This window comes from Cynocephalus volans, chromosome 5 (assembly GCF_027409185.1).
Source record: "Cynocephalus volans isolate mCynVol1 chromosome 5, mCynVol1.pri, whole genome shotgun sequence".
NCBI classification, from domain to species: Eukaryota; Metazoa; Chordata; class Mammalia; order Dermoptera; family Cynocephalidae; genus Cynocephalus; species Cynocephalus volans.
The window spans coordinates 104,078,725-104,095,883 of NC_084464.1; positions in this window are offsets into that span (position 1 = coordinate 104,078,725).

Genomic DNA, 17,159 nt, shown 5'->3' on the forward strand with positions numbered 1-17,159 from the left:
CACGTACCACAGGGTGTGTGATCTCTGTTGAGCTTTCACTTCCTGTGTAGGACTTCTCCCTGTTCCGTGTGCTCTGGCCCAGGCTGTTGGATCGTGCAGTGGTGACCCCACCGGGTGTGTGGTTTCTGTCGAGTCTCCGCCTCTCTGGCCGCACGTCTCCCCACTCTGTGCGCACTGTGCTGGGCTGGGACGTGTCTTCTGTACCCCTCGTCTATCAGCTGGGCCTTCAAGACCCTGCTCGGCACCACCTTGCCCAGGAAGTCTACCAGGTTTCTACTAGGCACAGGCGACCGGTCACTCTGGGTGCCTTTGTAGCACTGTGTAGATCTGTCTCGGTTCTTGTTCACCTTTGTATCCCTTGGCATAGACCGAATCTAGTGCCCACCTGCAGCCTGCTCTCTGGCAGGTTCAAGCGGACCTGGGAACTCTCCTACCACACTATTCCCAACCAGAAATTGGTGAGACTTTTTTCCAAACTGGTGGCCGCAGAGATGGTATCTGCCTCCCAGTAACAGGGAGTTTACTGGGGGCCGTAGTCCAGGGTGTGGTGGAGTGACAGTCAGCCCGCCCATACTTCCTTGCCCTCCCAACACTGGCTGGGGATGCCCCCCGCCACCAGCCCCACCAGAGAACTGTGGAGGGAGTGGGAGGGGAGGCCGGCCCGCAGACTCCAGAAAGCCCCGCGCCGGGCCAAGCAAGTGGGAAGGCTCAGTGACGGCCAGGCCGGGTGGAGCTGCCAGCACCTGGGAAAATGGAGGCAGCCCCAGGGTGGTGAGTGGCCTGGTGATGCAGGCGGGAGCTGGGTGGGCGTCAGCCCCCCGAACAGAGCTGGGCCAGGGGTCACTCACAGTGCTGTGCCAGGTCGGGTGCTCACTCTCTGCCTCTGCTTTGTCGCCTTCCCTGTTCTCGGCCACTGCTGCCTCCTGGAGAGTGATTTTTTGCTCACATCTCTCTGATTTCTGTCTCTTATATGTAGATCCTCTTGTTTTTAAAGGGCTCACCTGATTAGATCCTGCCCACCTGGAATAATTTCCCTTTTAATGAATTTAAAATTAACTTATTAGGAACCTTAATTGCATCCACAAAATCCATTCACCTTTGTCATATAACATAATTTAATTACAGGAGTGATATCAAATTTGCAGATCCTGCTCACCCTTAAAGCGGGGAGGTTATACATGGTGTGTACAGAAAGGCGTAGGAATTTTGAGATCATTTTAGAATTCTGCTTACCACACTGGGAAACAGAAGATTCCCATATCTGTTAAAACATTGAAAATAGTAAAATTATAATATCCAGGAGAAAGTATTTTCCAAGTTTAGTTTACAAGTTTTTTCCCTCTTTGAATAACTTTTAAATGGTATATATGTTTTTATATGAGATCAAGACATAACCCCATATTCGGAAAAAAGCCAAAAAAAAAAAAAGAAAGAAAAGAAAAAATAGAAAAGACAAGAATAAAAAGCCCTGCAGCTAAATTCAGTGAGCTGAACTTCATCTGCATTGTGTTGCTTGTCCGAAGGACTGTTTTGGGGGAATGTCTCTGTTTCTAATTCCAGTGAAATACATAGTTTCAAAAAAAAGTCACATGACTCCTAAGTCAGGTAGTAACGAAACAACCTATTTAATTCTAATAAATAAAAATGGTAAAAGAATACACATGAAAGAAATAGATTTTAGTCTATCCCCACAACACCATTCAGTAGTTTTTGAACATTAATCCTGTTTCAGACCAGAGTCTACTGTGTGCTGGTGTATTTTTCTCTGAAAGTAGAAAGGTGTTTCTTTTCCCTCTTTTGATTTCTCTCTATGGAACTATTGCTAATGCTTTGCCATACAATTGATATGTGGTTTCCTTAATGGGTGTATCTGAAGCTAGATTATTCTTTTAATAATTTGCTACTTACATTTGATTCCTCGTCTGTTAACTTCTAGTTCTCAACTCTATTGAAGGCATTGGCTAATAGGGAAAAAATGGGTTATTTATCAGTAATTGCCTATCTCAAATGCCCACACTTTATAACCAAATTGTATTTGCCTCTAAGCTGAAGTGAATTATTTATTTATATTTATGAAAATGCTTAATAAAATCATGAAAGTATTTAAAAAAATCATTGCCAATCGTATGTCTGCAATTTCTTTGTGCTTGATCTCTGTAAATGCTGGAGTGTGTACTTCCTGTAAATCTTGCTTAAAAATACTTTCATGATAGTCCAACATCCAAAAGCTTCATTGAAGAGACCTGTTTTAAGGACTGGTAAGTAGGTCACCCCATGGGGGGGCAGTGGTGAATGAGGACGTGCAAGGTCAGTTTCAAAAAGCAGGCAGAGTCAGCTCCTTTTCTCTCCATTTAGCTGATGACACATGGATTTGGATGTACCAAGCCAGGGGGTCAGCAGATGCCTATCAGTGTCTCTGAACACTGTTCATGTTAGTCCATCATCTGTCCATCACTCACACTTTCTCAGCTTGGGCTGTGCACCTGACGTATCAGAAGGGACTCAGCAGCAAAACTGCAGACCTCACTAAGATGCTAACAATGTTCCTTTTTCTCTCAAAAAACAGTGAGCTTGTTTCATTTTTTGAGATTGGGGGATTGGTTCAAGTCCTCCTCATGACCAAATGCGAAGAGGCATCCACATTTAATTTACTCAGTATAGCAGACTGAGTAAATTTCTATAAGATACCTTCATTGTGTATCTTATAGAAAATAGAGAAACTTTAATGAGGGCCCAAGGAGGTACTGGATTGCTTGAAGGCCATTTCCAGTAATAACTTTGCTTCTTAGGGCCATTTCATTCTCATCTAGGTTACAAGCTTTTAGTTTTCTTTTAAAATACTTATATGTTCTGATTCTTGAAGGAGATGATAAAAAAAAAGTCTCCTGACTCTTAAAGAAAACTTAAAAATTCATTGGTTAAAAGAATGTATACCTCTGGTTTTTCAGACTATATGACCCTCATTATTTACTTAGAATCTCACTTATTTACCAGCAAACATCAGTTAAATTTCACTTTACCATTCTCATTCTTGTTCTTATATCTAGCTTTAGAAGTAGAAATTGAAGTGGGAAGATCAGGGTTTACTATGCTTTCCTGCATAAAATGGAAATATCTTGTATTTTACAATAAAATTAGGGTACTGCCAAATTGTTTTTAAAAAATTGGTAAAAATTTAGATTCTTACCAACAGTTTATGAAAGTATCTTTTTCTCTACACCTTATCCATCTTTTACATTTTTGTCAATTTCATAGGCAACAAGTGAGAACACCACTGCAAGGGCTTGAAGGTGTGATGCAGCACAGCACATTCTTAGAATGCTGGGGTGCAGGCAGGACGTAAGGAGTATGTGGAGGTGACAAAAGGTGAGGTTAGCTATGTGAAGAAACCAGGTGGTTCTGGGTGGCATGTGGTGTGTGCATGCGTGACACTCTACCAAAGATTTGGGCCTTGTCCTTAGGGAACAGGAAATCACTGGAGGGTTTTACAGAATGGATTGGTATGATCAGATATCTTTTTAAGGGTCATTTTGGCAGTTTTGTGCAGGATGTTTCCAGACTGGGGACAGAAAGAGCTTTTAGGAAACTATTATTACACTCCAGATAGGAGATAATGAGGAGTAGAACTACGTCAGTACTGTGGGGATAGAGGACAAGTCACAATTGTTACGGAGACAAGATAGAGTAGACTCATTGCCCTTGGGTATTTTGTCTGAAACGATTTCGTCTAGAGTTCAGATTTGAGTGCCTGAGAAGGTGGTGATGCTATTAAACTGAAGAAAATATAAGGAAAGATCAAGGTTGAAGGGAAAGGTAATAAGCTTAATTCTAGACAGGTAGAGTTGAAGGGCGCTCAAGGAACACTTAAATTGAGAGGCTTAGTAGATAGGAAGACATTTAAGTATGAAACTCAGAAGAGAGCTCTGCCTGGAGATGTGGATTTAGGATATGGCCACATGTAGGCAGCAGTAAATGTCACCTTCTGGATGAGATCAGGAGGAGAGTAAGTCTTCTAAGAAGAAAATAAGACTGAGACTGGAACTCTGAGGAGCACAGAATTTGAGGGGCAGATAGAGAAAAAAGAGTAGACTGCTGGAAAAATTACTTATTTGAAAGGTGACAATGGAGATTATATCAAAAAGTAGGTGTGTTAAAAAATTACACATAAGTTAGATTTTATATATATAAATTTTATTATCTATATATAGAATTTTTATTACAATTTCTATTTGATGGAAGGAGACGCTCAGTTTCTATTTCAGGTTCTCTATTGTACTACAGCTAGTGGAAAATATGCCTGTTTCTTTTTCTATTGTGAGCTCCTCAAGAGCAAGGATTGCATCTCGTGTTCTCCATGTTTAGCTAATTGTGTGGTGCTTGATAGATACTGAGGAAATAAGTCCCTGCATGTTGCAGAAGCTAAACTTCATTCTTAAGATGATATATTGAAACTGAATTTTACTATCCAATTTCCTTCACATTTACTTGTACAAACATTAATAGTTTGGGAATTTGAGTGATATGTGCATAATGGATTTGTTTTTAATGCACATATAGTTCTTAAAGAATTACAACAGAGAATCCCTTATTCAAAAATTATGCATTTCTTTGACTGAATGACTGAATGAAAAGCTTATTTAGGTCTAATTGATTTTTTTGGTAAATTACCTCTAAATTATAAACTGAATAAAAATCTTCAGAATTGGGATAAGCTTCCTGTTATTACTTTGGGTTTAGTAATCAAGCAGTATGATGACAAAAGTACCACACCTACAGAAGTTTTTCCTATGACATGTTTCCTATAACATTAACAATAATAAAAAAAGAAATCAACAAGATTCAAGGAGAATCAGAGTGGATGCTTAAATAAATATCTATTTCTGGTTCTGCCACTAAATTATTTTGGTTTTCTTAGCCTCCTTAGTCTTTACATTGCGTGAGATTCAAAGTCATGAAAATCTCAAACGTATTCTTGGAACATGAATCCTTAGACCTTAAGGCAACACTAAAATCCTATGCTATTAAATCTGAACATTTCTAATTGGTTGAGTGCATTAATTATTTCTAAGGATCTTGAGTTATATTTTAAGAAGAGGTTTAAAAGACTGATCTAAAAAATTGCCTCAATGTTCTGCCCTTCCCTGTAGTTAAACCTTTTGCAACGGGACTTTTCCTCAAAGCATGGAGTCTATGCTCTCACCCCTTGAATCTGGACTGGACTTGTGGCTTGCTTTGGTCAATTTCATGTTGTGATGGTGTGCCATCTCTGAGCCTAGACTTCAAGAAGGCTTGTGCTCTTTTGGGACTCTGCCACCACAAGCTACTGTAGTAAAGTGGGAGAGAGGAGTTGTCCCAACTAAGATTTTCTTAGACCAGCCTATTCCTACTCGATCTGCCCACAGACAGGTGGTTGAGCCCCAGTGATCCCAGTTCAAAGCAGCAGAATCACCCAGTCAACCTATAGACTACTGAATACATATGCTTATTGTTTTGTGCTACTATGCTACTGAGATTTTTGTAGTTACCTGTTATTCTTATTTTATAGATAGTAAGTAATTTTTTTGTAAAATAAATTAGAATGAAAACTATAATAATGTATATCTTTTATTATTTCTGGAGACCTTGGGCCATCTAATGGAATAACACGAAGTGAAGCCTAAGAGTTCTCTTTCTAACTCCAGACTGTGTATTTCTAGATACTCTGGCATCTTAGTGAACGAATATGTTGAGTATTTCCTTTGAAATAAAAATTATAATGACCATTATTCAACATCCTTGAAGAAGTTGCAAGCTAACTGATACATTTTATTTTTAAGATAATTTTATTTATTTTAAAACCTGAATACTTACATTCTAAAATTGAGATTGCAAACTGAAATGCCTGTAGAATCTAGGCATGCAACATGACAAATTCACTCATAATTAGCGTAAAATGCTAGACAGTAGGGGGAATTGGCAGAGTGAAGGCCACTTTCCAACCCAGAGGCATTAAATTCAAAATTTTAAGAACATTGTGCCAGCCAAATAAAACATAAATGAAGGTCAATTCAGTCCATAGGTTGTCAGTTTACAATCTCTATTGTAAAATTTTGATTTCTGACCTACGTTCAAGTATTAGCTCAAGTTTTATCTTTAATAAAGTTGAAGATAAATTCTGTGATTAGAAGAGAATAAAGGAAGAATGAGATTATTTTATGTCCCTTATCTTCTTCATCTGCCTTCCAACAGTATTTAGCATATGCTAGATTGGCTCCAGCATCTCTCCTTTTTATTACCCATCCAAATGTAATAGGACAGAGCTAACCCTTCTGGAAAAGTAAGTAAAACATCTCCATTCTGGAAGACCTGACTGCAGCACAGTACGGAGAAAGAATTACAGTAGCTGTGATGTACTTAAAGGTCACCTCCCTTTGGTGTGAAGAAGAGGTTCATTGAGGCACTGACCTGGCACAAACTAGCAGTGCTTTGTATCACCAGCTGCCAAAGCCTGCTCTGGAGTCTTGTAGAAAGGCTCAATGAATTGGCTCTTTATGATTTTCACACAAAGTTCCAGATTACCTTCAGGCATATTTCTCCCTGAATATTTGGAAAAGTAAAAACAAACTTCCATTAAAATGGTCTTGTCCTCTTAAGCGTATGGTTCAGAGATTCAGGCACATTGAATACCCAGCTATTTAAAGTGAATTCATTAATAATACATTTCAGATTCTCTGCAGCATTTGACTCTATCCCTCTCCTTATTCCCTGTATGCATGCATGCAAGTGCACACATACACAGTAACTCTGACAATAGGAGGTTTGTGGATAAAACATAAATAAAAATAAGTGTGCTCCCTAAGAAACACTTTTGGAGATCTAAAGTAGAAAGGTGAAGAAAAGAAATACTGGAAGAAGGAAATTACTTTGCAATTATAGTAGTAGTAATTACAGAGTAAACTGTAGAAAAGAATAGTGGTAGCCATAACGCTTACTGATTTAAGGAAAGAAAGAACATGAATTGGTGCTTGTGTTTTAAATGCTCCAATGGCTTCTCATAATTTGTAGAGAAAAGATCTTGTTAGTACAGAGTATAATAGCCACTCAGAAAATACTTGTTAAATGATTGACATGGTTGACAATCTGTCACAGAATTCAGATATGGTATCTCTAAACTTTATCCAATAGGAGAAACATTCTTACTCTTTGCATTAGTAATAAATACATAGAATAAAATGTTCATTGCATTTTATTCGGCATTACCTATAGCAATATAGGTATATATAAATATATTTATATAGCAGTATAGCATGTTTACATAGCACATTACCTATGAATTTTTAGTTTTATATTTGTTTATCTCTTTCTGAAAATTACTTTTTGAATCTCCTGGCTGATTATAATCAATTTCTTTTTTCAGTCATTCACTTAAATAAAATTTATTGAGTGTTTTAGTCATAGTCCTGGTCACTGGGCTATAGTAATAATCAAGGAAGTCATGTTCCTGTTATCATGGAAATTATATTCTATTTGGAAGAAACAGGTAATTAAAAAAATAATTAAAAAATACACAAAAATTAAATAAAATAATATCAGATTGTGATAGATACTATAAGGGAAACAAACTGGATCATATGAAGAAGAGTAAAAAAAATGGGAATGGGGATGAGTTGGCTTATCCATGGTGAAATAGGCCTCTCTGAACAGAGTAACATTTTTATAGTCATCTGATGCTTAAGAATAAGCCATTCTGAGATCCAGTTTTGGTAATGGCAGACTAGTTTCTTTCTGATCAACCCTCCCTCTGCGAATAACTATAAAGTTGGAATAAATTTAAAAAATTCATTTGATGGCATCAGAGAAATATCAAGAGAGTCAGAATGCATAAGGAAACACATAGAAATGAGTTCAACATTTGGTACCAGTTTTTCCCTTGAGAAATTTTGCTGATTCAAATGGGACAGCTGAGAAACTGAACTTAAAGTCTTGGCTTTGAGGACGAAAAGCTAAGCAGAGATTTTAGTAACCTCCGGGCACCGGGGGACAAAAATTAGAGTTTGGGACTCTCTAAGAAGGAGAGGCCCTGATAAATTTCTGAAGTTTTAGTTGGACCCCAAAGGCTAATCTCTAGAAGAAAGGATATATTAGTAACAAGCCACATCTCAAAATGATGGAGGTCCACTTTTGAATTAGCTCAATACCTGATTAGATTATAGCACTCTCTCCCTAGCCTAGTTGCCTACGAAGAGCAATCATAAATACTCTCTGGTGAAAAAGAACATCATCTGAAGTTTTCAAAGTATTTGGCACTCAGTCTAAAATAAATAAATGTTTAAACAGATAAAAATTAAATTACAGAAAAAAAAGCCTGGACAGGAGAACATAACCACAGAAGATTCAAATATCAGAATTATGAAATATCAAACTTGAAATTTAAATCAAAATAATTAATATGTTTTATAAGTTAAATATAAAGGTGAGGATTTTGGTAGAGAAGTGAAAATTATAAGAAAAAAGAATAAATAGAATTTCTAGAACTGAAAGGATAATAATTAAGAAATTAAGAATTAAATTAATGGTTTATCAGGTTAATCATAGCTGAAGAGAGAATTAGTAAACTGGAAAATAAGTCAAGAGAAAATATCCAGACTGAAGAACAGAGAGGTTTAAGAATGGAAATGCAGAGAAGAGTATATATGATATATGGGCTATCACATGTATAATTAGAGTTACAGAATCAGTGGAGAAAGACAAAATGTGATAGAAACTACATGTGAAGACATAACAGCTCAGAAAGATTTTAAACCACATTCAGAAAGCTTCTACCAACCCCAAGCGGTATGAATACAAAGAAAATGTATTTAGGCAAAGCACAAACTACTGGAAAGAAAAGACAGAGACAATGTTATAAAAAGAGAAAAAAGGCATATTATCTTCAACAGAGCAACAATTAGACTGATAATGAATGGTCTCTTCAAAGCGCCAGAAGAAAATACCTTCCAATTTATAATTTTATACTCAGTGAAAATATCCTTCAAAAATAAAGGTAAATTTAAAACATTTTAAAACAAAAAGTGAAAAGATGTTGTCACTAGAAGACTCAAACTAAAGGGAATTCTTAAAGGAATAGAAATGATTACATTTGATTACAGATAAAAGCATAAAGCTGTAGGAAGGAATGAAGAGCATCGTAGAGGGGAAATACATGAGTAAGTGAATATTGACAGGACAAACAATATATGTGTTTTTCACAACACATACAGACACGTACATATATTATATATGTTATATACATGTGTGTATGTGTACAATCACAATACATGATAACAATTGTTCAATAACAGTTGTGTACCCCAAATTTTCTGGTTACTATGGCTGCCTAACAAATTAGCCCAAAACTCAGTGGCTTGAAATCATTACAACATTTATTTTGCTCACAATTTGGCAGTGGTTGGCAGAGATAGCTTATTCCTACTTAAGTTGGCATCAGCTGGAGTGGCTCAAAGGTTGGGAACTACAATCATCTAAAGGCTTGTTCATTTACTGGCAATTGATGCTGGCTGTTGGCTGAGACTTTTGCTGGTGCTGTTGGCTGCAACAGTTTATTCCATAAGGAACCTGGGTTCTAAGAGGAGGTGAGAGAGAGAGAGAGAGAGAGACAGAAAGAGAGAGATCTAATGGAAGATTATTGTAGGCAGAGAAAACAGCAAAACACCAAGTACATTCCCTGAGGTAGGAATTATTCAGTGCGTTCAAGAGATACAAGTAGAAAGGCAAGTGAGGCTGAACGAGAAATGCAGTGGTAAGAGATGATGTTGAAGCTAGGCGGGAGAGGTAGGTAGGAGTGTTTCATGTTTTAATCAATGAAATAGTATTGCAGCAGATGCTATCTAATGTGACGGTTTGAGCACCCCTCTATACATAAGTATTTCCTATATAAGGATCTCTAGGAAGAGGAGACAGTATATTAGATTTAGAAATATTCTCTTTGTGAACATACTGTAAAAATTGACCATTAAACATTTATCATCAAGGACATTCTGATTTTCGTAATTTAAAAATAGCTTTACGTTTAAGAACAATGAAAAAAATTGTGAGCATGCTCTATTGGGTAAAAACCTGCTATGGTCTAAATATGTTACCCAAAATTCATGTGTTGGAAACTTAATTTCCAATGCAACAGTGTTGGAAGGTGAGACCTTTTGGGAGGTGTTTAGTTCACAGAAAGAAGGCCCACACCAATTGCTGGTGCCTTGATATTGGACTCCCAGGCTTCAGAACTGTGAGAAAATGAATTTAGGTTTTTTATAGATTACCCAGTCTGTGGTATTCTGTTATAGCAGCAGAAAATGGAGTAAGACAATACCCTAGCCCTTTATTTTACTGCTAATATGTATTCTCACATATAAAGCACATTTCGCAGTCATTGCTTAAATCCCAGTGAGTGAGATGTTACTGGGCATGAATGGTATGCAGATAATTCAGATAACCTGAACAAAAACCATGGGAGATTACTGAAAACTTGCTCTTAGTAACATTTACCACTTTTTGTTTTTTAAATATATAATCCAGCCGAAATAAAAAAGAGTGAATGAAATGGTACTGAAGGTAGCTTCCCTTCCTCCCATCCTCCTACATTGTTTGGGCAAACTAAATCACACAGTTGAAGAGAGAAGACCACACTGCATTGAGCATAAATGGATTTGAAATATCAGTTTGGGACAAAAGAAAACATTGGAAACAAAAAGAAGAAAGTGTTTTTTCCTTCTATAGTGTCTAACCCTGTAGACTTTAAGTGGATTATTAAACCTGGAGAAAAAGGCCCTTTAGCAGCTTTCAAAGATCACTGACATACGCACTTTGCAATGGTTCTGCTTAAGCGCCTCGCCTTAATGGCTGCAATAATAAATTCAGTTTTCTGGCAGGAAATAAATTCCTTCAGAAAGTTTCTCCAATCCAAATAAATGCAAAATTACTGAAGTGCTCTGATGCCATAATTTGATTTACAAACTGAAAAGAGTGTCGTCCTTTGGGGGATATTTGGTGTTAGAACAAGATAACATTCCTCTTTTCTGGACATGTCATTTTTTTTGGGGGGGGGAGGTACATCATGACTTTCTTCTCCCTAGAATCTCTGTTCCCTTCCTACATGCCAAGAGAAACCTACTCACCTTTAGGACCCAGTGAGAAGGTTATTTCCAGTGATTTCTCAAATCCCCCAAGTGAGTCACTCTTTCTGCTCTGAGCTCCCATGGCAAGTAACTCTTACAGAAATTTCCCCATGGTTTTAAAATTCACTATTCTTTACCTAGGCCGCTGCCTTCCTAAGAACAGGCTGTTGCTTGTCTTTCATTTTCATTTTTATTTTTTATTTTTTGCAGCACTAGCCTCAGTCCCTGGTGCCCACAGGACACCTGAAAGAACCCTTCAGAATGTACTGCCTTAAGTCCAACATGGACAGTTACCACATATCTTCACATATTCCAGACTTTTTGTTAACCAATACCTTTTATTAGCTATGAAAAATGATTCATAGAGTTTCAATGAGTATTTAGGAAAAGTACAGATTAATTATATGACAGAGCAAAATGTCATGACACTTTAAAAATGATTCATGACAGACAAAAGCAGTCATAATAAGTACTATGACTGAAAGCCATTCTTTGCAGTGTATGTGTTGACAAAATAATAATATATATATACTGGATTATCCCACAGCAATAAAGCATATGTTATTTGATTTCTTGTCACAATTAGGGGAATTGATGTCTGCAAAACTGTTCAACTTACATTTGACACAAGTAGTTCAAACTAATGAATAAAATACGTTATGATAGCTAATATCATTTAATGTTATATTCTAGCTATGAGACGTACTTAGAGTTTCAAGTTAAAAATAAAAAAGACAGAGACGTTATTTATAGGCATCAGACTCCTGGGCACCAGTCGTCCATATATTGATGCACCTTATTTTATGAGGAGTAAAGCCAAGAAAGACTAAATGATAAAAGATCGCACAGGAACAGTTCTTATATTCATACAAATAAAGTTGAAGATACAACAATCAAAATGATGATAAATGCTGATTCCCATTTGCAACCCCCCCCCCCATGTTTCTTATCTATTCAGGATAGAAAAAAAAATTCTGCTTACAGTATAGAATTTTATTTATTAGTTTTCCTCTGAATCTAGCCTTACCTTTAAAATTATTTCAGAAAATTCCAAGGAACATAGCTTTAACTTTATTTATATGCTACCTTAATCTACAAAAATCTTGAGCTGATGAACCAAGAGACTGTACAAAACAACTGGTAAATAGATGAAGAAATTGAGGCAGAAGAAAACACTGAAAAATAGTAGGAAAATAAAGAGTGGGCGAGCACGAAGAATGCAATAAGAGTGGACTGAACAGTTGCCAGAAAGCCAGCAGGAAGTGCAAGAGGGCACTAAAATAGACAATTATTGGTTGATGCCCCTATTGCCAAATTAAATTGAATATATATAATTTGATGTATATTTAATGCAGATTATTACAGTTGAATCTAACCATAATATTTTATTAATTACATTACAGTCATGGGTATGTTTGAGAAATAAAATGTATATTCCTTTCAGTAGTCTAGGTAAAAATGGCTGGTTCTGTTGTTCTGTTATTATGTCAGAGAACAAGTTACATTTGTGAGAACATTCCTTGTCATTTTGAGAATGTTCTTGGGAGTGAGATTTCTGGGTCTTAGGATATGCACACCTTCAGCTTCAGTAAAATTGACTTCCAAATAAGTTGCATTAATTTACACTCCCACCAGAATTGCATGAGAGTTTTGCCCTCTCCACATCATTGATACACTAGGTATATATTGTGGGTTTTTTTTTTTTTATTTTATGTTTCTGGCAGATGTATAGCAATATCATTATTGTGCTTTCAGTTTGTATTTTTTTTCAGAGAGATTGCTCTTGTAGTAACATATTTTGGACTGGGGAGAGGACAAAATGAATATAGGCTTAACAGTACCTAGAATCTAGATATGAGAGGGTGATAGCATAATAATTGACTTTGAGAGCCGGGGTAACTGGAGTGATGACAATGACATTTTTAAAGATGGGACACAGCCAAAGAAAAGGTTTTTGGGGAGAAGATAATAAAGGCACTTTAATGTGAAGTATAATTAGTACCTTACATGGGGTTACCATGGTTTTGGATTTCTCAAAGGTTTGCCATTCCCAGATCATTAAAAACACAGTTTTTCTTTTTCTTTCTTTTTTTTTAAAGGGCAAGTTATACCTTTCACTAGCCCTGTTGTAATAATGAATCAAAGTATACTTTGAAAACTACCAGAAACTATTAAAGGGATTTACAAAAGACATGAATTTCTAAATGCTGCGTCTATATGCTACCACACAATTCCTTATAGAATGTTTCTGTTTTACTAATGGTGAATTCCTGAAAAAAAAAAATCATGCAAATTCTATGTAGATCAGAAGTCATAAAGATGGGAAAATGGGTGATTCATTTGGCAATGTGCTTTGACAGACATGTTCTAAGAGAATGACCTATTATTGGAATAGATATGTGGGCAAAGTTCATAACATTTTCAAAGGACTTCAAGAGGCTTTACTCATATTTTATTCTATAGAAAATTCTATAGATTAAAAAAGTATTAAAGTTTATTCTTGAAAATGCCACTAATCAGTACATTTTAAGAAAAATAAATTTTATTTACACAAATATGAGTCCTTAAGAGAAATTTCAAGTAATATTGACTTCAAATGTAAAAACTGAATTCTGTGTCTTTTTCCCCTTCAACATTTATTCCTATTTACAACAGTTTTTGTGTTTCATTAACTAGAATGATCTGCCCATGATAAAGATCTATTTTCTGAGGTATGGTTAGTTACCAGCTATTGACAATAGACATCTTGTTCTAGATTTGACTGGGCTGAACAATTAAATTTAGAAATAACATGTGGCCCTTGTAGTTGAAAATTTTACTGGAAATTTGCCTTTGTCTTCCTCCTCTTGTTCATCTTTTGAATTCCAGGCTAAATTGGTTGGGGGCTGGCGGAGGTGCTAACTGGTAACAAAAACCTCCCAAATAACAAAAACTCCCCAAAACTTCCCAAATCTTTAGGGCTATTACACTGAAGGTTTATTTCTCATTCACACTGCAAATCAGTAGAGGATCTGCAGGGATTTACTCCATGTAGCTGAAACTTGTGATATTAGCAGGGAAAATGACTTAGGTGCTTGGTATTTAGATTCATTTACACATTTTTTAGAAGGATCCGGTCAATAACTATTTAGTGTCTTTTCTTATTATTTAGTCATAAAAAAAGCTAATGGGAAATTATAGTTATTATTTAAACAGATAATTTTTTCTTGGGTTTTCATGCCCATAAAACCAGCCATCCAGTACAATGGACAGTACCCTCACTTTAAATAGAGAGTGACCAAGGTAGCTTTGGCATTCCCCTCAGCTTGACTTTACACAGGTTTCTTCCTCACTCCTGGCCCCTGACTTCCCTTTTCTTAGAGAGTTTACTTTAGAAAACTTGTAATTATAAATTCTTTCTCTGCCACTTTGAGATATAAATCTTCTACAACTCAGGGCTTTCCTCCTTTTGAAATGAAATCATCAGGAAAGGTAGTGCCCATATTTCTCATTCTCTGTAGGAGGTTAGGAGCCCAACTTTTAATTTAGCAAACACAAATGGCCTGATCACTCGACCAACTCTGCCCCTAAATAGGTTGGGTAAAGTCATAAAGAAATACCACAATTTGTAAGAATGAATATGTCAATAATAAATAATAAAAATTAAAAAACAAAACAAAACAAATCCAAGCTGTAGTCCTAAAGATAATGTGATGGTTAAAAAAAAAAAAAAAAAAAAAAGAGTAGATGAAATAAAATTAAGAAATAATTTTTAAATAAAATGCTTTTTAATCACTGTTTTTATGGGGAATGTTCAGTATTTTAAATATATTTTATTATTTTTAGTTTATTTTTTACTTTTCCTAAGAATTTTGAAGTCTAAAGCCTTGGAATAAATAATGTTTTTAAACAACAGGGAGCTTTTCTTTGGAAAACATTAACCACATGTGTATTGATTATCTTAAAAATGCTGACTTTTATTCTCTTAGCATTACAACTCAGTCTTAAGTAGATTTTTAAAATACAGACAAAGCTTTAATCAAAAAGGTGTTCAAATTAAGTTATTTATAATAGCTAAATTATGATACAGCTAAGTCACAGGAAAATATTGATGACATAATGTTAAATAATAAGACATAAATTAAATTTTATAATCAGTACCAATAGGCAAGAAGTAGTTGTTTTTGGTTGACTTATTATAGATGATTTTTATTTCCTTGTTTATATTTTTCTCTAATTTAAAATTCAAAAACCATGTATCATCAAAAACTGTTATATAAAAATATGTCAGCGATGCATGTGTGTGACCCAGCTGCCCAGAGATAGGTGCTGGGCTGGCGGTGGCAGTGCTGGGCTGACTTTGGGCTGCCGCAGTGTGAACTGCTCAGCTGCTTCCCCAGCTCCTACCTGTCCCCAAGTGGGGAGCTCAGGAGACCAAACGGCAGCAACTGTACTGTGGATGGTCAGGCCCCAGGAGATGGCAGCATATGAAGACCTGTCTGGACTTTCCAGAGGAAGTGGAAAGGCCTGGCCCTCAGTCAGAGAGGCCTATACCAGAACACGATGCTGGAAAATTACCATGGCATGGCCTTACTGGGCTTCCAGGCAAGATGGAGGAATAGATGGTCCCTAGTGTCACTCTCTCCTGTAAGTCAATCAATTTAAAACTATTAAAAAGCAATTATAGCCAATCTTGGGCTGCTAGAGCTCAGGGAAAGAGGAGGAGAGACCTATGGAGTGTATGAAGGTGGGAGAACCCATGATGAGAGAAAAAAAACCTCTCCAACCATTCCAATCATTTCAAATCCCAGGCACTCCCAGGCTGGAGCTGCTGAGCGCATGGAGCAGGAACCCACAAAAGCTGCAGCTGTGCCCTTCAGATGAAATTGCTTGGAGGCAGCAGGGGAAAAGAGGGCCTTGGTGACCCCAGGCCAGCAAGACCACTAATAGGGTGCCCGTGGACCCACTTAGGAATGAGGAGCCACAACAACTGAAAAAAAGGAGCCACTCAGAGGCCAGCGAGTCATCTCAAGGGACCAGCACATGTCTCGTCCCATGGGAAGTGTTTGGAGTATGGGTGGTGGGTGAGACGGGCCCGCTGGGGGAACACTGGGGCACAGCATGGACAGATGATCTGCCCTCCAGTCAGCGTAGGACCACTGAGTGAAGACTGGTTAGGAATATGGAACTGCAGGGGGTGCAGTTGCTGAAAGACTCAGGTCCAGACTAGAGTTTCCATACAACCCAGATGTACCAGATCTCATGAGAGCCAGAAGTACCTATAAAGTCAACCATTAAAAGCTGAGCTGCACAAAAAGCCTTCCCCAGGGAATCAGCAACAAAGCAGCAATTTAGCTCATCTACAGAGCGCAAGTGTTGCTCCCCACAGGAAGTTCCCGCATTTTAGAAGTAAGCAAAGGACTACAAATAACTTCCAGTGCAGAGTTTAAGTGGTGGGAACAGCAAATAACCCAACACAGAGCTGAAAGAAAACACAAAATACCCACAACTAGAGATAAAGTTAATATTAACTAGTACAGGTCTCATATCACCAAAGAACACTTATAACACTAAAGGGACAGGCAGTCCCCTGGGCTACCAAGCCAGAGAGAGGGGAGGGCTGGGGGCCTCAGCCATGCCCCCTGACACCTGCAACCAGTCCCAAGGATGGGGGCCCTGGGCCTTGGCCACACCCTCCAACAAGTGCAACCAGCCCAATGATGACCACCAAGCCTCTGCAGGAAGCTCCCCTGGCTGGGGCTGTGGGGGTCAGAGGGTCTTGGCCACACCCCCAACACCTGCAACCAGCCCAGTGAAGACTACCAAGCTACCACAAGAAAGTGCCCTAGGCTCCCAAGCTGGGATGGTGGGGGGCTAGGGCTTTAGCCACACACCCCAACATATGTACCCAGCCCAACAATGACTGAGCCACGGCTGGAAGCCCCTGTTCTCCCCTGTGGGAATGAGGGGGGTGCCACAGGCCTCAACCCTGACCCTCCTTCCTCCTTCTTCCATCCCATTTCCTTCCCCTTT